The sequence below is a fragment of the Thermobia domestica genome, chromosome 9 (assembly GCF_964235325.1).
Source record: "Thermobia domestica chromosome 9, izTheDome1.hap1.1, whole genome shotgun sequence".
In the NCBI taxonomy this organism is placed as follows: domain Eukaryota; kingdom Metazoa; phylum Arthropoda; class Insecta; order Zygentoma; family Lepismatidae; genus Thermobia; species Thermobia domestica.
This window is the reverse complement of record NC_137462.1, coordinates 20,481,266-20,506,001: the sequence shown is the minus strand read 5'-3', so window position 1 is coordinate 20,506,001 and position 24,736 is coordinate 20,481,266. Positions and strand designations below refer to the sequence as shown.

At 37.6% G+C, this 24,736-nt stretch overlaps 2 protein-coding genes across 5 annotated transcripts in view; one reads left to right on the top strand and one right to left on the bottom strand.

The window, feature by feature from the left end:
• The window catches only part of LOC145694448 (DNA oxidative demethylase ALKBH2-like), an 859,325-nt gene that overhangs the window by 48,498 nt on the left and 786,091 nt on the right, over positions 1 to 24,736 (top strand). The gene's annotated exons all lie outside the window — the stretch shown is intronic.
• The window catches only part of LOC145694447 (uncharacterized), a 228,262-nt gene that overhangs the window by 62,085 nt on the left and 141,441 nt on the right, over positions 1 to 24,736 (bottom strand). The gene's annotated exons all lie outside the window — the stretch shown is intronic.

The following is a 24,736-nucleotide window of genomic DNA, read 5'->3' as shown; positions in this document are numbered from 1 at the left end:
TCGTATTCAGCATCCTCATTTGCATAAGAAAATGTACTTTTCATTTCCGAAGCATGAAAAAGTTAAAATTTGTTGTCCAGTGTAATCATAATCATGATGGGAAAAATTAATTAAAAAATTAACGGATTAAAATTTAAAGTTAAGGTAAAGAAAAATGATTAAATTAACACTTAATGTCAGGAAAAAGTAACGGTTAAAATTCAAATTAACTTCAATATTACTTAATTAAAATTAAACTTGAAAAATGGCATTTTTCTATATAATGAGAATTCTCTTTAGTTTCCTAAGTTAATGTAAAATTCAGTACAGTGAAGCCTTTTAAATTCAAAGTCCAAGGGAACACGAGAAAAGTTTAAATTATCCAAAATTGGAGATATCGAAAAATATTCTTTTTTAAACATCCTAAATTAAGCGAACAGAACTACTATGCCTATATGAAAAAAAAATGCCGTAGGCTTCATCTGTAAGCAAGTGTATTATTTGCATGATACAAAACTTCAAACAAACTACGTTTAATCGTGCATAAATTAAGCCACACGTATCATGGAAAACAGTACCACGTTCACTGAATTAACCCACAAAACTACAAGCACAACTAATAACCTTAATTATGTTTTTTCACTTAAAAGAAGTTGGTAATCTTTGTTTGATTTGATTTGATTCTTATTATACGGTTAACAAAGTCATGAATTTCATTTTTTGCTTGAAATACGTTATTAGTAAAAGTTGGTTGACATTCAATAAATCATCTTCAATTTTCAATCATTTTAGAAGCTTCAGAGAAGGTTGACAAACGCTTTTCCTTTACTTCATCGCCTATCATAATTTCATTTTCTTTATCATTATCAGATAGAATTGTGTTTTAGTATCACCGTTCACTACGGCTGCCTCTGGCTAATTAAAAACCAGTTGAAACTGTATTCTTCTCTTACAGTCTGTCCAATACTAAACATTCTTCTACTGTATACTTCGAGTTATCTAAAGGGGAGGTCCAAAAAGTTCAATTTACTCACGATTTTTAAAATCATTATTTCCAATACAGTTTTCAAGAGATTGAAAACTTTTGTTCGAATTATCCAAGTTCGGATTAACAAGAATCCGCTGTAGATAAAATTAAGGGCTAGGGAAAATTAAAGGATTAGTATAAAAAGTTACGGTTCTCAAATAAAAATTAAATAAAAATGTCATAATATTGAGAAAAATTCAATAAAATTATGTACTTTTTAAATTTATTTTTGTGTATCTTTTCGAGTTCTACGAGCAACATAATTTTATATATTTATCGTCGCATGAGAACCAAAGGAACGTAACTCCAAAAATGTGGTTTTTGTTATCTTTACGTTTGGACATAATTTTAAAAGCCCCACTTGGTGAAAACGGAACGTAACGCCATCTGTTCTAATACAGCTGAATTAGCATTCTGTAAAAAATACTTCTTTCTCAGACAATAATATTTTTGTTCTCTCGCCTGTAAACCTACGAACATGAAGTTACGGTTCTCTGGTTCTCATGCGATGATATGTTGTTGGGGCAAGTTGGAGCCGTTTTGGGGAAAGGAATCTGTATTAACACGCAAAGAGTGAAAAAGTGACTGACTGTACCGGCACTCGAAGCCGGGACCTGCAGTGTACCATGCCAATTCGTTAACCACAACACGCAACCTAGTAACGCATCGGCATGGTATGCTGGAAGTCCCCGGTTTGAGTTTCGGTGTGTAGTCAGTCCCTTTTTCAGTCTTTGTGTGTTATAGAATTCGCACTTATAGTAAAGGGTCTTGTATGTGTTAAAAAAAAAAATCTTTCCTTCTTTCATGAATCTGCATTATTCCCTTCTGTAGTAGAAATGCCCAGAAAGCTTTTGAAATAGGCTACAAAAAAGTTGTTGCAAACTATCCAGTTCACGGTGTGCGAGGAAAAAACATAACGATTAATTTGTAATCGTTACGATTATTTTTAACGATTATCAATTAAGGATTAACTCGCCCAAAATTTAATTGATTAAAAATTAATTTTAAAAAATTTAACTGATTAACTTAATCGTTAATTTTTCAGTAGGTTAATTACAAATCTGTCAATAATCCTGTAATTGAATTTAATTTAGTTTCTGGATATTCCACAAAACTTGGTTTCCGCTATTCAACAGACAAGGTCTCTGATTAATCCTGTATTGGTAAAAATGTAAAAAAAAATTGCCAGTGCAGGATTAATTAGAAGCCTTGTCTGTTAGATAAAGGAAAACTAAAATTCAACTACCGGATTATCAGGATCATGAAAGTAAGTTTAATTATCATAAGTGTTCCTATATTCTTTAAATAATTATACGCAGCATGGTACCGTTATAATTAAGAACAAGAAAGGTATTCTTAACCTGAAAAGATATCTCCTTTAAAAATGTTTTTATTTTCTTTATGGGTTTCGTAATTTTGACTGTAGATTTGTAATTATGCATACAACTTTATAAGTCCAATTTCATCGTATATGATCTACAAATGCAACAAATTCAATTAAACTATGATTTTTCAATGAAATTCGTAGTTTAACGAATATTTTTCCCCACATGTTGTCATTTGATATGAACTTTCAAGTGGAGTTCCTAGTACCTTATATATTTATGTGCATATAAAACTGTGCATCTATGGATTAAACTAAAGCTTTAGAATGTTTACACTTTTGTGTAAATCAGCTTAAGAATCATTCGGACATTTTCAAAATATATTTTAACCCACTAACTCGAACCAAATTGTCTTATCCAACTAGATTATATTATTTAGATGAAAATCGACAGCCTTGATAATGTTGTTCGATGGGGTAGTTTTTGACGGGTTTATTGAGAGGAGTGAGTAATGAAGATATTAAAACTGAACTCACTGGAAATTGTGTAACATAAATGGTGAGTTTTTATTAATGTGAATTCAGTATCTCAACAATAGGTAGGAATCTATCATTTCCGGTTTCAATATTATTCCTATACAGTGGGAACTGTAAGAAATGGCTAGAAACTGGTTTTGTTGCGATTTCAGCGTCTCAGGAACAGGAATTCCATTTCAAACCCCTATTCCTCTTTTCCATATTGTAGGAGATAGCGAGAAACGGGTTTTGATATGGATTCAGCGTCTTAGGAACAGGAGTTCCAGTTCCAACCTCTATTCAGCGAGAAACGGGGTTTGATATGGATTCAGTGTCTCAAGAACAGGAGTTCCAGTTCCAAACTCCCCTATTCTTCCTTTGAAATTATCAGAGATAGCGAGAAACGGGTTTTGATATGGATTCACAGTCCCAAGGACAGGAATTCCAGTTCCAAACTCTATTCCTGTTCTTTAATCAGGAAGTGATGGATCAGCTCACTTCCCGTTTTAATATTAAATCTTCTTAGTTTGAATAATTACCGTAGTTTCACAGCGTGAATGCAAACCCACTTTTTGAAAAAAAAATATAAACAAATAGAAATAAATCTGAGAATGATGCTGGTGTTGCAATGCAGCTCTCCTGAAGGCGAGATAAAGTGATGATGAACTGCCTATACTAGTAGGGCTGATCTTTCTAGTGTGGTGAGGAACGGCCTATCTTGGGAGGGTTAATCTTGCTAGTGTGGTGAGGAACAGCCTATACTGGGAGAGTTGATCTTGCTAGTCTGGTAGAAAACGACATATACTGACAAGATTGATCTTTCGAGTGTGGTGAGGAACCACCGGGAGGGTTGGTTTTGCTAGGGTGGTGAGGAATGGCCTATACTGGGAGGGTTGATCATGCTAGTATGGTAACAGCCTAGACTGGGAGGGTTGATTTTGCTAGTGTGGTGGGGAACGAGCTATACGGATAGGGTTGATCTCACTAATGTGGTGAGGAACAACCTATAGTGAGAGGGTTGATCTTACTAGTGTGGTAAAGAACGACATATACTGATAAGATTAATCTTGCGAGTGTGGTGAGAAACGGCCCATCTTGGGAGGGTTGGTTTTGCTAGGGTGGTGAGGAATGGCCTATACTGGGAGGGTTGATCATGCTAGTGTGGTGAGTAACAGTCTATACTGAGAGGGTTGATTTTGCTAGTGTGGTGAGCGACGTTCTATACTGGGAGAGTTGATCTTGCTAGTCTGATGAGGGACGGCCTATATGGGAGGGTTGATCTTTGCTAATGTGGTTAGGGAAGGTCTCTACTGGGAGAGCTGATCTTGCTAGTGTGATGAGGGACGGCCTATATGGGAGGGTTGATCTTTGCTAATGTGGTTAGGGAAGGTCTCTACTGGGAGAGTTGTTCTTGCACAGTGGTCTCAAGCCCGTGTGGTGATTAAGATCTCCACGTTAATAGTAGAATCTGTTCTTCATTACCTCGTTGTTCCGTAAGGAGGTATAACACAAAAACTCCTAATAATAAGTCATAATGTTTGTGATAGTGATAATCATTCAGCGCATGGAAAGACACACATTAAAAACACATAATTGTAAGAGCAAGAAATGTTGTGCATCCTTAGAAAGAAATCCATTGCATGGCAGTTCTTCCTTGTTAGTGGCGTGTTGCAGAAGTTGATTATGAGTAGCCGGTCGCGGTGTGTTGATTGAATGGAGCAAGTGGGGAGGCGTGACGTTATAATTCCATCAGCAGGTGGTGTTAGGACGAGAGCCAAGTCTTTATTATTGAGAGACTGAGAGTTGTTAGATAACGGTTCCCGGCAACCTGTTCTTGAAAGAAAGCCGATCCATGCTGCGAATGAAAATAACGAATGTCGCGGTATCATCTGCCATATGCTTAATATGGTATTTTGCCAAGCATAATGGAGGCAAAAGACGGCGTTTGTAGTACATCACAATTCTAGGAATTTAGTGTGCGACCAATGTACGTAAAATCTTCATGTAAAAGGGTTTGCACTGTATCTCTACCGGTGAATTATGAATTTCCCGTACACTACCGGTTATTCGAATTGCATTGATCACCCATTTACAGGTAAATAGCGGGATGTCTTGGAAGCGGATGGGACAGGGCTGCCCAGAGGCAGGTTACACCCACGAGAACATTTTGGAGGACAATGTTTCATTGAAAATGGTACAATCAAACTAAAGAATGCTATAATTGAGGAGAGATGAATGGTAGATGTGGAGGAACAATTGTAAATTTAGAGAGAAAAAGAATGGTCAACCTTAAGAAGTGAAATTTCTTTTATTTCACGTGTTTTTCAGAATTTTATCTACGTTCGTCGCACAATGCGACCTTATATGCAGTCTTATAAGTAAGTAGCGGAATACTCGTTCTTCACACGGGGAGAATACGTTTCATTTTGGACATAAAGGGGTGAATTTGGATTTAAACGGCATTGAAAGTATCATTGTTCACCTCAGCAACCCAGAAAACTATGGATTCGACACTAAAGTTCATTCAACGAACCTTCTGATCCTGATGTAAACATTGCAGAATTGTATTACTCCGTCAGTCATCGGATGATTGGCTATCGGTCAGCGCTTCTTTCGAGAAGCACGTGCTTGTACCCTGTCGATGTTTTACATATTCCCCGCATGTGACCATATTGTTAACTGTGATTCACGCTAAAGTTGGGTCAAAACCACTTTCAATGCATGCGTATTCTCTTTTATTGCATTAATTCAATTTAGTTCTTAGATAAAGTGTTGTTTCTGTTGTCTAATTCTAAGGAATTCTGGTAATGAGCCTTATAAGCAAGGACTATTTTCTTCTACCGCATGGGTGTTCTAAGGTTCTCTAACCAATAAAATCAAACAATCACCACATGTATTTGTTTACATGAGGTACTGAACGTTCCTTGAATAAACTTTAATATCAGTCATTTTCGATGATTTTTATGTATATCTCCCCCTCCCCCAATTGCGGGACTGAAATTGTATTTAAACGGCATCGGAAGTGTTACTGTTTATTTTAACGACCCCGAAAACTATGGATTCAACACTAATAACGATCATTTTTAAATATCTTCCCCTCCCCTAAGTTGCACCGTCAAAGTGAAATGATAAAATCCCATCCCAGGCCCAAGCCTTATCTATATTGAAAATTTGATCGAGATCGGTCGGGTGGCTCAAGTGATATGAAGCCAGAAAATAATATAGTTTCATTATATATATATATATATATATATATATATATATATATATATATATATATATATATATATATATATATATATAGGGTGTCTCAAATTTCCCCAGACATAGGGCATCTCTGATATTATCAGAGTTACAACAAAATGTAAGAGGGGAAACCGTCTCCAAATATACTGTTTTCAATCTAAAGTGAAGTTTTTTTTTTTAAATCAGACGACCCATTTGGGCTGTACGTTGTACACTCTTTAAGTGCCCAATGTTAAATGAAAATGCAACGTTGTCATTTACCTGGACCTAGAACATAATGTGAATGGGAGCATGTTTGAAATGGGAGTTGGCCATTGACACGTTAGAGTAAAAGACAGTAACTTCATTCACTTATATATATATATATATATATATATATATATATATATATATATATATATATATATATATACATGGGCGTCTCTGGCAGGGGGACGCGTCCCCCCCCAATATTTTGAAGTGACGTAATCTAAAATTCTAACTGAGATACTAGCAGTTAGATCATTTCCTTTGATGTCCCCCCCCCCAAATTTTACATGCCAGAGACGCCAATGTATATATGTACATACGTACATACATACATATATATATATATATATATATATATATATATATATATTTGAGAGCCGAATATCACACCTTCAACTGCAGCTACATGATCGACATACACATAATCCGAACTGTCAGTACTCTCTCTCTCTCTCTGTATATATATATATATATATATATATATATATATATATATATATAGAGAGAGAGAGAGAGAGAGAGAGAGAGAGAGAGAGAGAGAGTAGCCGCAGTTGAAGATGTGGTATTCGGCTCTTAAAGTTCTTCACTGACTATATCACAGCGTAACATTACCATATGCTTTTGTATATTTACTCCAACTTGCCTCAAAATGTATGTGGTGGCTCTGTAAGTATAGGATTTTCTCTGGGTGATTCCGTTTCCTCCTACGTTATCAGTCCATCAATTTTTTCCATAAACATCCAATTTCATTAATCAGTCACTTGTAGCGTAAAGGGCATAAACGTAACATGTAAAATTAGTTGGGGATGTGTGCACTTCCAACAAAGATTTGCTGAAATGAATGAAGAACAATTTTTTCCTCAGTTTCGTAACTCTTTGATGTATTAATGGTATCTCGTGTTTCCAGTTAACTAATTCAAGCCGTAAGATACTGCACTAATATCTGAAGTGAAATTGATTGTCTTGATCAAAACTATCTAATGTAATGTTTTTTCATCATGGTCTTTTGTGTGTAGTCTTTAATTGCGCTAGGTACTCCGTGTGCCTTTGGCTTTTTACGGAATGATCCACTACTCCAGAATCGAAGAACCATTGACGTAGACCAGCTGGAAGGTTGAATTGAAACAAAAGAACTTGTAGTATAAAAATGTTTTATTCTATCAAGTAACGGTAATTGCTGTACGCGTACAGAGATGCGGTGTAACACCCAGGAACACACGCGAACTCAAGCACACGCTTGCTGAACCTGTAATTAAGAATTTCTTTCTTCTTACGTGAAAACACTAATAGAGAGGTACGTAGGTTTCTTGGAAATAAGAGGAACAAAAGAAATATAAACACACCTGTCACAGTGTTTCTATCCATTACTTGTAATTGTAGGATTATCGTATTGACAAACAAAACTGGGCGTTGGCCCGAGATGTTATTTTCGAGTTAGATGAAAGTGTCCGATCCCCTGGTCTTCAGCATCCTATCTTCTGCGGCCCTTAAGGTTAGTGTAAAGGGACAAGTTTTGCCGATAGATGTCACTACAGTCTTCGTATCTCTCCCATGTATTTTTTACCTTTCATGAAAATTTACAATTTCTTTTACAAATTTCAACATAGAGACTTCAAATTTTTAGAGAAGAAACTTCATAACCTATTAAAGGGAACAATCCGTGCCCATTTTTTATTTAGAATTTTCTTCATTGTTGAAACAGTTCCATTGTTAAAGGTTTGGATGTTCATTTTAACAATGAAGAAAATTCTAAATGAAAAATCGGCACGGATTGTTCCCTTTAATAGATTATGAAGTTCCTTCTCTAAAAATTGGAAGCCTCTACGTTGAAATTTGTAAAAGAAATTGTAAATTTTCGTGAAAGGTAAAAAATACATGGAAGAGATACGAAGATTGTACTGCCATCTATCGACAAAACTTGTCCCTTTAAACCAACCTTAAAAGCCTGAAGTTTAACGTTTCTCAGAATGTTCGTACAAAAGAACATTCAATAATAAACTGAAAAGATCTAACGAGGGAAGGGCGCAGTGTCACTCAGAGATAATTAGGAGTAGATAATGGAAATAGAAAAGAACGTGTGGAAGCATTCGTTTCGCAGGCGTTCGGAATCAGAAATAATGGGCCCGACAGATCTGAAGAAGTATGATCTGTCAATCAGATATTGATGGGACGGAGCCTTTGCTCGCTGTTGCGACCAATGCAGAAGTTAAATAAAGTAGAATAAAAACAGGAAAGATAAACTGAACAGAAAATGCGTCTGTGTGTCCACCCTCAGTCTCACCAGGCGAATACCGGGATACTGAATCTATCAACTACCCTGCCCTTGCGGTTACCAATTGGGTATGCATCGCTAGTTAGCTTAATGAAATTATATTTTAAAAATAAAGAAAATATATACAAAAATTAATCACGGGCGTCGCCTGAAGTTTTCCAGAGAAGAGGTCGAAATGAAGTAGTTGTATTTTTTCACACTATAAGATGCTGTCAGTACGCAAGTATTAAATGTTTAAACTCACCAATATTAACTGATTTCATTTATACTGGTGTTTGATATCTACGACGTGGCGCCGACTAAAATTAAAGTATTGTGTGTTTGTGAGGCGAATTTAAGTAAATATTTCGGGAATAGTAACGTTTAAATGGGAAATACTGTAGACGGCCATAACAAAAACAACCGTTTGAATATAGACAAGACTGTTCATTAACACAATGAATATAGACAAGACTGTTCATTAACACAATTATGTTAACGCAAAGGATAAAGGAAGTATTTGAATTTGGTCTACTCACCACTAGAAAGCAGCAAAATGTATTGGATAGAAACAGCCTCGTAATAACTGAGTTCAAGACTCCAAATATAACTCATGCATGTTTCACAAACATTGCACTTTAATAGTGTGAACATAAAGTGAACATAAACGTTTCACTTCTGTTGCCTAGCACATATGAGACAGAGCGTCTTCACTGTCTACCCGCATGCTATGTTCGTAAAGTTAGCTTCCAAATTGGTCTCAACAAGATTTGAAAATACCATACTTAGTATAACATGAAAAGCATTAAAAATATAATAGGCACATAGTACCAGGAACTGTATTCAAAAAACAAATATGCTTAAAAAGAACAACACACTTTCAGTCTAAAACAGGTGAGATTGCTTTTTTAAAAATTTATTTCAATTCCCCTTTATAGAGATAAGATGGATAATGGCAAGGGTAGTTGATGATTTAGTATCCTGGCATTCGTCTGGTGGGACTGAGGGCGGACATTGGCTCATTTTCTGTTCAGCTCGTCTTTTCTGATTTTATTTAACTTCTTCTGTAGTGGCCGCAACAGTGAGCGAAGGCTCCGCCCCATCAATATCTGATTGACATGCTATACTTCTTCAGCACTGTAGGGCCCATTATTTCTGATTCCAAACGCCTGCGAAACGAATGCTTTCACGCGTTCTTTTCTATTCCCATTACCTACTCCTACACCAAATTTGGTGCAATTGTCTCTGAGTGACATCGCCTCATTCGTAAGTTGAATTCCATGATGCTGAAGCAACAGAGAATACGTCAGAAAGGAACGAAAATGACGCCAAATGTTTATTTGTGTTTTGTACACTGACATTCATCTTGCCAGTCAGAACATTGATTACCTACCTAATATCAGATGTGTCTAGTGTACTCTCGCAGAACAGCAGCAGTGCGGTTTGGCATGGAAGCAGTCAGGACTTTGGTAGATGGCTGCAGGCATGGCGCACCACATCTGCACACACAAGTTAATTTCTGTAAAGTCCATGATGAGCTCGAATCTGACGTTCAATGCCATCTCAAAGATCGGGTAAATTTGTGGCCCATTGCAGCAATTGAAATTCACCACTGTGCTCCTCGAACAACTACAGCACAAGGTTGACATTATGACAAGGAGGTTGTTGGAATATGCAATTTTCAGTTGAAAATATGGCCAACATTAATGGGTGTAAGTGATAGCAATTACCTGCCAATAGCTATAGGGTCCGTCGTAGTATCTTCTCCAAACCATGGAGCCATCACCATTGGCCTGTCGTCATCCTACTGTGTACGTTTCGAGTAGCTATTCCCATGGAAGATGGCGGATTCTAACCCGACCATCGATATGGTGAAGGCAGCGTTGTACCATTGCTCTGCGGTCCAATGTCGATGGGGAAGTGCCCATTCCAGCCGACTTTGGAACTCCATATGTAACAAAGAACTGTACATTCAGACACGTTCATGCTTTATCAACTGTTAAGGCCTGCCGTTAATTTTCCCAGAGTTTGCCCCTATCCTGTTGTATCCACCTCGACAGTATACAACGAACGACATCTTTAATGAGGTGTGGTCGCCCTATGTCTTGCGATTTGGTGCTGGTTTCACGGTCTTTTTCCGACCTTTGGAAGACACTAACCACGACAGCTCACGAAAATCCGGAAAGCCAAGCTGTTTCCAATATGTTCATTCGCAACCGGCTGGCCATCACAATCAAACTGTAATATATCGCCGGTCTTCCGCATTTTACATATAAGCATCACACTGACTAATTGAATGAGATCTCTGTCACCTTATGGCGAGCGGTTTAACGAAAAAAAAAAACATAATTAGCTTAGCAGTGTCAATGAAACTTTGAAGCTGTTCATCGTTTACGACGGATGTGCCACGGAGTACATTTGACAGACACCGGAAAGGACGGCAGTCGTAGGAGGCACATCTGAAGAATACGCCGGATAAGAAAGAATCTTTCATTGAAACTAGCGTTGTTGATGTGGATAACAATGCCTTGTCGTTTATTCGTTTTTTTTGTTTTTTTTGTTTTTTTTTTTTTTTAAGTTCTGCTAGAACAGCTTGGAGTTGATTACGGTATACAGCAGAAGTGATTGTACGATTACGAGGTAAGAGTTCACACTGTGGATAACCCTTTCATGTGCCATCAATAGTGCTCTCAAACGGGTCGGGTTGGGTCAGGTCAACTCGCGTCGGGTTGTCGGGTCGGGTCAGGCTACTCGGGTCGGGTTGGGTCAATCGGGTCAACTCGGGTCGGGTTGTCGGATCGGGTTATTCGGGTCGGGTCAATCTGGTCAGCTTGGGTCGGGTTGTCGGGTCAGGTCAATCAGGTCGGATCACGGTTAGGGTCAGTCAATTCGGGTCGGGTCGGGTCGGTCTTCAACCCGATCCGACCCGACCCGTTAAGAGCACTAGCCATCAAACACGTAATGTTGTCTTATTGGAATGCAAACCTCGTTTGGGACATGATGTTGCCTTTCTGTTAGGCCTTACACATTCCCTCCTGTGTTAAAGTTCGCGTAAGGTACCATTTCTCATCTCCGGAGATAAAAAATAAATTAGGAGAAATCAAGGTAAGAGAGAAATGTTCTCTCCTACCGTTATTTCTTTTAATGTGTTTGACAACTCTGCCGTAAAGTCGTGGCTGGCCTTTTTCGATATAAATCGAAAAGTTGGCATCACGCTTTAATCAAACTCAATATAACGCTCAAAACGACTCTGCATAGCGTCCAATATTTTCAGATTACTACATTTATTGGTATTGTTGGATGTAATAGCCACAATATTACTGAGTTAGGCTTGGACTTTGCCCGTTTGCAGTAGTAAGTTCTCTTAAACCTGCTCGGGGTTGCATTTTCCATCTTATATAGCGTCGGTGCTAACAATTAATGTCAAAAGTTCAAATCATTCAATTAACAAAAAATATTTAAAGAACAGCGAATAAGTTTGCAGATACGTAGAATGGTCCGAGGGTTTTCAAACACGAAAGTTGTTCGTGTTAACTTTTGATAAACCTGTATAAACATAGAATGCGAATTGTTGTGACCTCTGGATTGTCTGGAGCTTTGTTGTTGCGTTTTATTAGCATTTTGTGAATAAAGACGATGGTGCAGCTGGAGAACAATAAATCCATTTGGAAGCGGAGAGAATGATGATATAGATAGATAACCCTGTGGCACAGAGGAAGTGAGCAGAGGAACATCTGCGGGTGGCCAGTCGTGTTTTGTTTCACTTGATCGCTTTTTGGCCTCAGGTGTCCTCTCAAATGTTGCACCAAATCTTCCGCATTAAAGTATATTTCAGCACTCGTTGCCTTTGTTTAGGTATGTAGTAACAAAACCGTTTGTTTTAAACTTGGTAAGTAGGTCTGATCTTCCTGTGTATTGTTCTCAGATAAGGGTTCCCTTCAATTCACACTTAATTTTACTTTCTTACTAGGACTCACCCGATGACGAATAACATGTAAATGCAGTTTCTACTGCTTTTCCGTTATGTGTAACACTTCGAACAGTGGAAGAAATTAAAGACAGAATGAATAGACAGTATTATGAGTGGTCCCGAATTCTGTTACTGGCGAGGCAGAGTTTAAGTACTGACCTAATATCGTAAATCTAGAAGAGTCAAGTAATTTCATCAGTTCTGGTGTCAACGAAAGTGTAAGGTTTCAGAAGTTCCATTTTGAATTCGCAACAGTTCGGCTGCTATGTAAAGAAAACATAGGCCTAGGGCCGGCTTTATCATATGTGCAACACGTTCATTTGCACGAAGCGGCAAGTTTCAAGGGGCGGGAAAATCTGTCATAACTACTATATTATTTAAAAATAGCACCAATTACCCGCTTTGCTGGGTTAAATTAAGATAAAATAGTAATAATTTCTGTTAGTTAGTCCCTGTTTACTATTACTAAAGCATTCTCTGATATCGGTCATTTTCGATGATTTTTATATTTCTCTTCCCTCCTCTGCCCATATTACGTGTCTGAATTTAGATTTAAACGGCGTCGGAAGTGTGATTGTTCATCACAGCGACCCCAGAAACTATGAATTCGGCACTAATATCGGTCATTTTCGATTATTTTATGTATCTCCCCTCCCCTCCCAATGTTCCGAGGCACAGCATCGGAAGTGTCATTGTTCATCTGAGCGACTCCGAAAACTATTAATTCAACACTTATATCGGTCATTTCGATCATTTATATATATAGGGTGTTTCAAAACAACACCGATAACGTTTCCAAGATAAGACAAAAAGTATAGACCAATTTGGGTGCACAAATGCTTCCTTTCGGAGTTACAGGCTGCCAAAAACATTAAAAAAATGAACGTTAAAGGTCCATACCTCCAAAACTATGGGACCTACTGTAGTCGGGTCAAGAGTTCATTTAGGAAAATACAGATGGTGATCAGAAAAATGGAAACACCGGAACGAAATTGCAACTTACCAGAGTAATATGGTGTCGGGCCACCTTTCGCCTTCAGAACAGCCTTGATGCAACGTGGGATGGAGGCATAGAGGTCGTGAATAGTAGCAAGTGGAATTTTACACCATTCCTCGTGCAGGGCATCGGCCAGTTATGTGAGAAAGGATGGAGGTGGAAATCGTCACCGGAGTCGTGTTTCCAAGACGGACCACAGATGTTCAATTATGTTGAGATCTGGGGATTGGACGGGTCAGGGGAGGTGTTGAACTTCATCCCGATGTTCCTCAAACCACGCTGCAACAACGCCAGCTGTGTGAATGGGTGCATTATCATCCTGGAAGATGGCGTCATTGTCCGGGAACAACATCCGGACCATAGGATGCAAGTGGTCTCCTAAAATTGCGACATAATCGTTGGCAGTGATTCGTCCGCAAAGTGTGACCACAGGATTCAATGAAAACCATGATATGGCGGGCCACAACATCACCGAGCCGCCGCCATGTTTCACAGTTGGGCGGAGACACTGCAGATCATAAGCTTCTTTGGGCGTTCTCCACACATAAACACCGCCCGTGGTTGGGAATAGGGTGAAGGATGACTCATCCGACCATATCACACGTTTCCAGTCCTCAACGGTGCAAGTTGCATGGCCCCGGCACCATTTGCGGCGTGCGAAAGCGTTATGGTCCCTGATGAGCGGTTTGGCCCGTGCAACACGTCCCCGTAAGTTCATGTCATGTAATTCGCGGCGGACTGTGATTGTCGAAACAGGGTGGGGGAGGTGCTGATTGAGTTCCTCCGTCACTTGCTCCGCAGTGGCACGACGGTTCTGCGTGACAATGTGCTTTAATACCCGGCGTGACCTGTCACTCACGATTTTCTTCCGTCCACTGTTCCGCTTCCCCGATGTGGTTTTCCCGTGTGTTGTGTAGGCCGTCACCACCTTCGACACTGTCCAACGCGACGCACCTAACACAGTAGCCACTGCCGTCACACTCACTCCACATAACCGCGCTCCAACAATTTGCCCTCTTTGAAAATCTGAGAGGTCTCCCATTTTACACTACCTCCGTCTGCTGCAGCCACTGGACACTGCTGTTCCACTGCGCCTGACGTAGTATAGAGACCGACCTAACACACCACCACCAGCGGTCCGGCGCTGCGGGCGCCACGACACCACTGCCAACCCATACATCTGACGTGTTGCCAAGTACAGGTGTTTCCATTTTTCTGATCACCATCTGTATGTGCGGTTTCCAAAAATACATGTTTCAGAATCCTAAGGTTCTCACGCAACAATTTTTATAGAGGGAGTTTGGCTACGCGAATATAATCTGAAGTACTCACCAACTACCTCTGTAAAAATGTTTCGGAAGTACCGCAGGATTCTGCAACTTGGATATTTGGACAGGGCACATACTGGTTCCTAAGTGAAGTATATATATCCCCTTTCCTCCTCTACGTTGCACCGTCAAAGTGAAACGATAGAAACACTCCCAGACCTGAACCTCATCTATTTTGAAAATTTGATCGAGTTCGGTTAGGTGGTTCATGAGTTAAATAAAGTCACTTTCAATTTTATAACAAATACTAGCCGATGGCAATTTTATAATAAGCAAGCAATTTTATAATAAATACTTGGCCTACGGCCTCGCATTTCTTATCTATCAATCTTTGCATCAACAATGAATTTTGTGAACTTGCTCTTCATATTTCCTGAATCTGCCCATCCTTGGTCTTTGCCCCCACATACTGTCTTTGGTCGGCCTACGGCATCGTTTCTTTTCCTATTTCAGCTATCTAAAAGATAAGATTTTGTATTCAAAGAAAACGTCCATTTAAATATCATTGGAATTTCTTCATTCCCCTTTAGACCCCTAAAAACTTAAAAATATTCACTTTTGGCAATTTTCCTGTCGGTTAGTCTTGGAAGGCTACAATCATACTAAATTTCATCATTGTAATCCTGCCGGAAGTGCCTAAACATTTTGGGGTGTAGAAGACGTCCCATATAAATAACATGGGAAAGATTTTTCAGTTCCCCATAAAACCACTCTACGGTTGGAAATTTTTATTTCTGGCGATTCATTTAGGTAACGCTAACGAAAACGTAAAGCATATCGAATTGCAAGTTTTTATTCCAATTCTAAGTACCTTAAACATGAAATCATAGGTAAAAAAAAAAGGTTTATTTAAGTAACATGGGGAAATTATTCATCCCCTCTTTAGACCCCCTAAAAATTTAAAATATTCACTTTTGGCAATTTTCCTATGGGTTTGTCCCAAAAAGCTACAATCATGCCAAATTTAATCATTGTAGCCTACAGGAAGTGCTCAATAATTTGGGGGTGTAAAAGGTGTTCCATATAAATAATATGGGAGAGATTTTTGAGTTCCCTATAAACCACTCTAAAGTTAGATTATTTTATTTTTACTGATTTACTTAGATAGTGCTAACGAAAACGTACAAGCATGCCGAATTTCAAGTTTTTATTCCAATTATAAGTACCTAAAACATGAGATTTAAGTAAAAAGGAAAATGAAGAAATAATAGTAAAAGAGCTAGTTGTACTGGAATTGCAAACTGATATATTGAGATTGAAGCTCAATATTGAATTCTGTAAAAATGATTACCATATTTCCTCTGCAGGTGTGTTTACTTTCTCTCTCATTAATATAATAGATTATTATTTTAAGAAAAAGACACACAACGAGATTGTGCTTGTAGTGTTTAGGCCTTTCTGAGTGTGAGTGCTCTTTTCCTCCGCTTCGTTTGTTCATGATAGGGTAGCATACTTAAAATCGTGGTTTTTAAGATTTGTTCTTTCTGGAGAAAGGGCGCGGCAAATGATACCATTGCACGGGGCGGCAAATTGCATAGGGCCAGCCCTGCATAGTCCAGTAGGCCTATCTATATGTTCCGATTTTATTTTCATGCAATTACGTTTCCTCATCTTCGATCAATATGAATCTTTAGTTCATTTAAATATTTTTAAAAAAACTGTGAAAGGGATCACGCGAAAATCACGTGTATGATATATCGATAGTTACTGTTAAATGTGCTTTTACTCGAGATGTTAACGAATTCAATCAATTAACAAGCTCAACCGAGATGATCGCTTTAGTTATCAATGAAAAAAAATCAGAATTCAGACTTTCGCTTTCATTCAAGAGTTATTGTGTGGAGTAACGAACGGACGTACTGACATTACAAAAAATGAAATGAAATCTTTGAGTTTTACGTCCCACGGTTATGCCGGTTAGGTTAAAGAATACGGTGATGATGAGTAATGAATGAAATGGTGGAATGAAGAAAGGGGAGGAAACGGGAGAACCCCGAGAAAACCCACGCACACGTTGTTTGTCCACCACAAAGTTCACTTGGCGGAGGCAAGGATCGAACCCGGGACCCCAAGCACCAGAGGTGAACGCTCTACCACTGAGCCACCGCAGATAACCCACAGAGTGACATTACAATCTTCTAATGTCTCCTTAGCATGATTCTAATAAAACTTGGGATTCTCGTTCACTGTAATGATTTGGATTATCGTAAAACATATCTATTATAATTTACATATGAGCGGAAGTGCGTCGTGATTGGTTCATCCATTAGGAACCTACCTGAAATAAGCAGTAGGGAACTCCGTTTTATATTGTCGGAAATAACCGCATAAAAATTAGCCATACGTCATTAAGAACCATCTTCCCGATATTTTTTGTGAAATAACTTTATAAAAAGAGACCATACGCCACCTAAGTACCATCTTACCGGTATCTTTTTGTATGACCTAATATAGCTAGGACTTTATTATATTTCGGACGGACCAAAACTAATTCTTGGCTATTTCCACGCGTGACGCACTCTACAAGGGAACGTGCTTGTATATTTTAAACCTTAACTATGGTAATGAATGTATCGATTTTTAAATACAAACTACTAAATATGATTATAGAAAGTACATATTAAAATTTTCACATATTGGTATTTTTGTATTTAATTATTAAAATACCAGGTTATATTTATACACTAAAAGGTGACACACTACAGAAAGGGAAGTAAAATTTTACTCATATTTTGAATTTAGGAAATCTTCCTCCGTATGACTTTACAAAATGTATTTTGTACATCATAAACATTTTCCAGAAGGAATGCAGTGTTCTCACAACCACCGTTTCATTCTCACTTCACTGTAGTAAACATATGCCAATGGAATTTCTCTGTGACGCACACTACAGTTCACTTGTGACGCACACTACACTTCCTTCAATGACAACACTTAAATTTTCCTATTGTTTGGAATCTTATTGATTGTTTGAATTTGTTATTCATCGTACCTCGTACAACTGTGGAATCTATTTCCAAAACATACTACTGACTGTGAGGTAGTTCTGTTGGTACAGCGTTGATTCGCAGTCGGGAGGTTGTGGGTTCGATACCGCTGCCGACCATTCTGACGGGTTTTTCTGCTTTTCCCTCAGTCCTACCAGGCAAATGCCGGGATGGTACCTAGCAAATCCACTCTGGCCGACACTTTTCCAAATCCTTTCCTTAGTGTAAAATGGCCTCTGAGCCGTATCTGGTGTTCGTTAAATAAATAAATTGCATTTTAGTGATTCAATAAGCACATTGTTTCCTTTATTTTTTCAAATGCCTGCAGTAGTTTTGTTTCAATAATGTTTGTTATAAACCAAAACGCACTAAAAAAAAGTAGGAAACTGAGGTATATGTCGAAAGATATTCGAGAAATGAAAGAGCAATCTCAGTTATATTTATTGAGTGACCAAAAAAGGATTTAGCATGTTTCGGAAATGTGTAGTTTTCACTAAAATTTATTTGCATGATTATTGTGTTTTCCGGTACATTTTCTTTCAGGGAACCCCTGCTTGACCTAGTGGCTAGAACACTTGATTTCGGATAGCGTGGTCCCGGGTTCGATTCCCGGTGGGGATACAGTTGAAGGACCAAAGTGGTTAGAATTCCACTATAATCAGTAGATCCACGTCGTCTTTAGCCTAGCAGGCATAACCGTGGGACGTTAAACTAAATCAACCCATTTTTTTTATAGGATTTTAAAATAATTTGCCTGGTGACGCAGTATAAATGCATGCTATAAAAAACGGGTAGTTTATTCTATAGTTTTTTTCATCACTTCCTTTAATGTTCCTGACAATTTCTCTTTTGGCACTTTGCCAGTCTCATCAGTAGTCTATTGTTGATAGGTGATTTCCATATGCGTGTCCAGTGGTTGAGTAGAGTTGAGAAGCGAAACGAACTTTGGTAATTCACCACATTCTTGTCAAGTATGATACATACAGGTGTCAGATTCATCGTCGCATACTACGAGACGAAATCAGATCATTTGTGCTGTTTGACAGAAATGAACATGAATTTAACAGTAATCTAACATTCTCGTGATTGATACACAGAAAGATTTGGTGGTGTTCGCGTTCAGCAGACGTGTTTCGGCCGAAGTTCACAGAATTTACATCTTCCAATCTCTATATCAGGATTCTGCTTCTTGAACTGTTTCACCGAGTATTAGGAACGAGTACCGTTTTTGAGCTTTTTGTTGGCCGAATGAATCTCTGATGATTAAAAAATCTCGAAGTCCTAGTGCCTGGTAAGATATTGCATCGCTTAAATAAAACTGAATAACTGCTTCTTCAGTTGCAGTTTTTGATGAACTTTGATCTAGTGTCTTGGCTTGTTTTTTTTTTTTTTTTTTTTTTTTTTTTTAATTATTATTGTCGGGTGCAAACTGTTCAAACAATTGTTTAACAACAACCTTACGCTTATTGGAACTGTGGGGTACGCTTCTTTTAACTTTAACCATAGCTTTTCCATATGAACACCGAGATGAAAACACTTTGTTAGGTGAAGATGCACTGGTACTTGTTTATTTAACATAGCATCAATAGCTGTGCTTAATTTCTTCTGCTGACGATATCGTCTCATTTCTTCCCTCTTCTTTCGCATATTCTCCTTCTCTTCAATTGTAATATTTTTCTTTATCCTTTCACGTCTAATTCTCTGTTTTTGAGTCTCTTTTCTTCGAAATTCAGCATTATTTCCGGACGTACGGAGTTTTTCCGTGCTCTGCTTTACGTTGTGCAGCAGTTTTCCCCATGCTTGAACGTGACACACACTACCCGTGACGCACACTACATACACTTCAGTAATTGTAAGTCTGTGTTTATTTGAGTTTGCAAATCAATATCACGGCAAATAGTTGCTCTATCTATCAAGAAGGAAAATTGAAAGTATTAAACCGTTACATGCAATATCTAACTTTCAGCAGGAAAAAATGTGTTTTCTTCGTGACGCACACTACAGGACAAGACCAGTTTTCTAATATGAAATACCACTTAAACAGCTGAAAGTAGACAACATTCACATATGTAGTGATACACAATACGGTACTCTGCACTCAAAATTGTAAACACCTTTTTCTTCTCTTCTCAATAAAATGAATGATCGACAATTAAATGTCACTCAATATGCCTTTCAGCTTGTCCCACAGAGCGGCCATATTGGATCAGCACTGTTGTCAGTTCAGCACTTTACAAATTGCAGCAAATTATATAGCATTCATAATTTTAGACCTCAATCGAAGATATGGGTGACAAAAACAAGCGAAACACATAAGTTTAGAAAATACACTTTTGGTGTACATTCCCGTGGAATTACCCTCTTGCTATTAAAGACTTAAGAAGGCTTGCAAATAGTCTGTTATTGTTCATGCATATGTCCATTTAGGAAGAAATCAAGCTCTTTTCTTGCTGTGTCTCACCTTTGTCATAGGAGCGCGGTTTCTCATTCAATGAATCTGGCTGTCATCATTATCAGTACCGTGCCATCTCTGGTGGTAGACTTACCGCAAACTGACAAACTTTGATGAACTACTTGAGATACCTGTTCATATTAATGAAATAATTATACACTTTAGTACTTTCATCATAGCCTTTTTGACGTTTTTTTTTTTTTGCTTCTATCGTACCCCTATTGAGTTCCTTAGACAGTGTTCTAGTTACTTGTTTTTTTTTTTAATTACGTATGGGGGCAGACTACTAAATATTTTTGAAAAACTAATAATTTTTCTTTTGCCCGTTTCTTGTAAGTGGAAAGAGGTAATAAAATGTAACTTACCACAATAATAGATAATGCTATCCTACACCCGAAAATACGGATCGACAAGAATTTTCAGTGTTGCCATCCATAGAAATAACAGTGTGACCAGAATTTGAATTACTCAAAAAACTAGGTAAAGGCAGCGACTAGAAAAATGAACTCAGCGGTAATTGATGACTTATCATACTGTCTATTTTCCTTGTTTACTACTTTTTAAATAATGTTTCTATTTATTTTGTAATGACTTATTTATTTTGTAAGAATTTATGTAAGGTTTATAAAATAAATAGAAATATTATTTAAAAAGTAGTAAACAAGAAAGATAGACAGCATGGTAAGTCATCAATTACCGTTGAGTTCATTTTTCTAATCGCTGCCTTTACCTAGATTTTTGAGTAATTCAAATTCTGGTCACACTGTTATTTCTATGGATGGCAACACTGAAAATTCTTTCGATCCGTATTTTCGGGTGTAGGATACCATTATCTATTATTGTGGTAAGTTACATTTTATTACCTCTTTCCACTTACGAGAAACGGGCAAAAGAAAAATTGTTAGTTTTTCAAAAATAATTAGTAGTCTGCAGCCTTAAGAAACATGGTTTATCAAAGTCGTTTATTCCGTTTATTTACCCCCTCTGTCCGTATATCTGTTCAAGCGACAAAAAACTCAAAAATGACTTGATGGATCACCATCAATTTTGGCCAGGGTGTACAGGGTTAAAAGTCAGAAATCAAGTTTGTTAATAGAAGTGATATTCAAACCGAAAGTTATAGAAATCGACAACTATTGGTTTAACGTTGATCAGTATAGAACAAAACTGTTAACAAATAGCGAAAAACGCTTTCCTGTAATCGATTAACCGTCTCAGTAATATGATTCCTCTCCATTCTTAACTCTTTACTAAAACCGGAAGTGATAGAAATCTAATACAACTTCCGGTTTTTAATATTGACCTCCATAGAACAAAAATGGTCAGGATTAGCAACAAGCAGTTTTCTAGAACCGATTTTGCGTCCCAGAAATAAGGTTCTATCTATTTCATTAACCTTCGATTCAAACTGGAAGTGGTAGAAATTAGCAACTTCCGGTTTCAGCTTGAGATTTCCATAGAGCAAAAACAGTAAGAGATAACGAAAAAAAATGGTTTAGTAGTTGATTTAACATTCCAAAAAATATGTTCTGTTTCCTATCTTAGCTCTCTATCTAAACCACTAGTGGTAGAAATTAACCATTTCCGGTTCTAGCGTTGATCACCGTAGTACTAATACAGTCATAGATAGCAACGGTTTTTGAAATCGATTAAACGTCCCGGGAATATATTTCATCTTCATCCTTAACTCTTCACTAAAACCGGAACTTGAAGAAATTTACTACTACTTCCGGTTTCGATATTCATCTCCATAAAGCAAAGTCGGTAAGAGAGAGCGAGAAGCAGTTTTTTCATCAATTCAGTGTCCCAACAATAGATTCCGTTTCCTCCGTTAATCCTCATATTCAAACCAGAAGCGGTAAAATTTAACCCTTTCCAGTTTCAATACGTACTCATCAGTGTTCAATAGGTGAGAAGTGTTTTGGTACGATCCACATATATATATATAGTTTTTATGTAGAGTTAGTCTGTAACAGATATATTTAGATATAGTTATTCATAGAATCTGGATTGTGTAAGTAGCATGAAAGTGTAGATATTATTTAGTATAATTCAAGAAGATTGCAAGGTAACTCGGTTGTAGTGTTAATATCGTGTGTTCCAGATTAATATTATGAGTGCCACTATACAGGGTGTCTTAAAAGTCCCCTGATATAGGGTAGCTATGTTATTATCCGAGTTACAACAAAATGTAAGAGAGGAAACCGTCTCCAAATATGATGTTTTCAATCTAAAATGAAGTTTTTTTTTTTTTTTTTTAAATAGGTCGAATCGACTCTTTATGCGCCGAATGTTAAATGAAAATGCAACGTTGCCATTTAGCTGGACCCACAATATAAGTGAATGAAGTTATTGCTTGCAATGGAGTCTGGTCATCGACACGTTAGCATAAAAGACAGTAACTTCATTCACTTATGTTGTGGGTCCATGTAAATGGCAACGTTGCATTTTCATTTAACATTGGGCGCATAAATAGTGTACAGCCCAAACGGCTCGACCGATTTAAAAAAAAAAAAAAAAAAAACTTTCACTTTAAATTGGAAACATCATATTTGGAGACGGTTGCCCCTCTTACATTTTGATCAACGCTGATAATAACAGAGTTACCCTGTGTCAGGGAACTTTTGAGACACTCTGTGTATATCGAATACGGTATCTGTAGTACGGTGATAAATAGCGACAACATGTGTTTTATACGGATTCAGTACCGCTAGAGATGCGCACGAGACAAGATTTGTGGCTGTCTCGTCTCGAAAATGTGCTGTAAAAGTGATGTCTCGACTCGAAAAATGTATATTTCTCTATTGGAAGAGCCGTGTCTCGACTCGAATTTTGTCAGGAAAAACCTGTCTCGACTCGTCTCGTGCGCATCCCTAATGGGGCGTTTACACTTGGTCGATTTAATCGCACGACTAAATCGACTCGCTGCATTTGCCACTAAATCGAAGCAACTAGGCCGAATCAGATCGATGGATGTGTTCAATTATTTCAACCACAGAAAATAGAACGTCTTTCAATTCAGTTGCCAGTCGATTAGTCGCCTTCGATCAACAAGCGATTAAGTTGAAGTCCCGTTTACACGGTCGATTAAGTTGAAAGTGACGTCAATTCAACTGAATCGAACGCAAATCGACTAAGTGTAAACGCCCTATCAGTCAGTCAAAATGAAGAGATTAGCTGAAGACCGTGGTTCATCCAAGGTTCTCACTTTGCAACAAGCTACCAGGGAATAGTGGCAAAATACCAATTATTATTATTATTATTATTATTATTATTATTATTATTATTATTATTATTATTATTATTATTATTATTACGGTAAAACATCCTCTAAGGGCACCTCTCAATAGCAGACACTTCCATTATACGGACAAACTTTTTTGTTCCGGCAAAAATATATGTATTTCAGTAGGGCCCTATTAATGTGAAACATTCCTTAATTGGCACTTCCACAATACATACAAAATTTTGTCCGAGAACAAATATATGTGTTATTATGGAATAGAACCCTCTCGTTTGCGGATAGTCTTTACTTACCCCCAACGAGTTCATAACCTCTTCATAGCAGACAGGAATTATTTTCAGCTTAAACGTATTTAGCACAGAAAATCGTTTGTACAATTTGAGAAAAAAGTCTTCAGTTGATCCCTCAATATGATCTAGTAGTTACAAGAAAATATCGATCAGGAAGTAGTAATAGATAACTATTGCAAAATTTTCTCCAAGAAATTCATAAACCATGATAATTGTTTTTCCGTGGACAATTTCAGTATTTAATAATGATGATGCGGTGCATAGTTTTATTGCATTGCTTTTATTGTAAACGCCCCATAAGTACCGCAAGAATATGTTTCATTTTTGTCTTTATTCTTCTATTTGAGTTGGAAGTAGCAGATGTACTACATCCAGTTTCAATATAGAATTCTCATAGTCGAAAAGAATACCTTAGTTTCACACTGAAACGAATCTCACGTGTGATAATTCTGTAAACCGATTGTGCACCGGTTTAAAAAAATTCTCATGGAAGAAGCATACCTATAATTTGTTAGCGTACTCAACGATTAATTTGACTATTAGAAATAAATAATAAAACAAGTGAGTTTGCAATAGAGTAATAAGATCAAAGATAGAACCTGTTGCGATAAAGGTTGATACCGGAAATCGTTAGAATAGATGGTTTAGAGGAGAGATAGAAACTACTCTCGGGAAGCTGAATTACTTGCAAGAAGCTGCATTTCGATCTCTCTTTCCGTTTTTGCTGTACGGAAATCAGTATTGAAATCAGAATAGTAGTAAATTTCAACCACTTCCGGTTTTAATAGAGTGTTATGGTTTCTAACGATATATTCTCTTGACACCTTAAATCGACTGCAGAGAACCACTTGTTACTATCTATTACCGTTTTTGTTC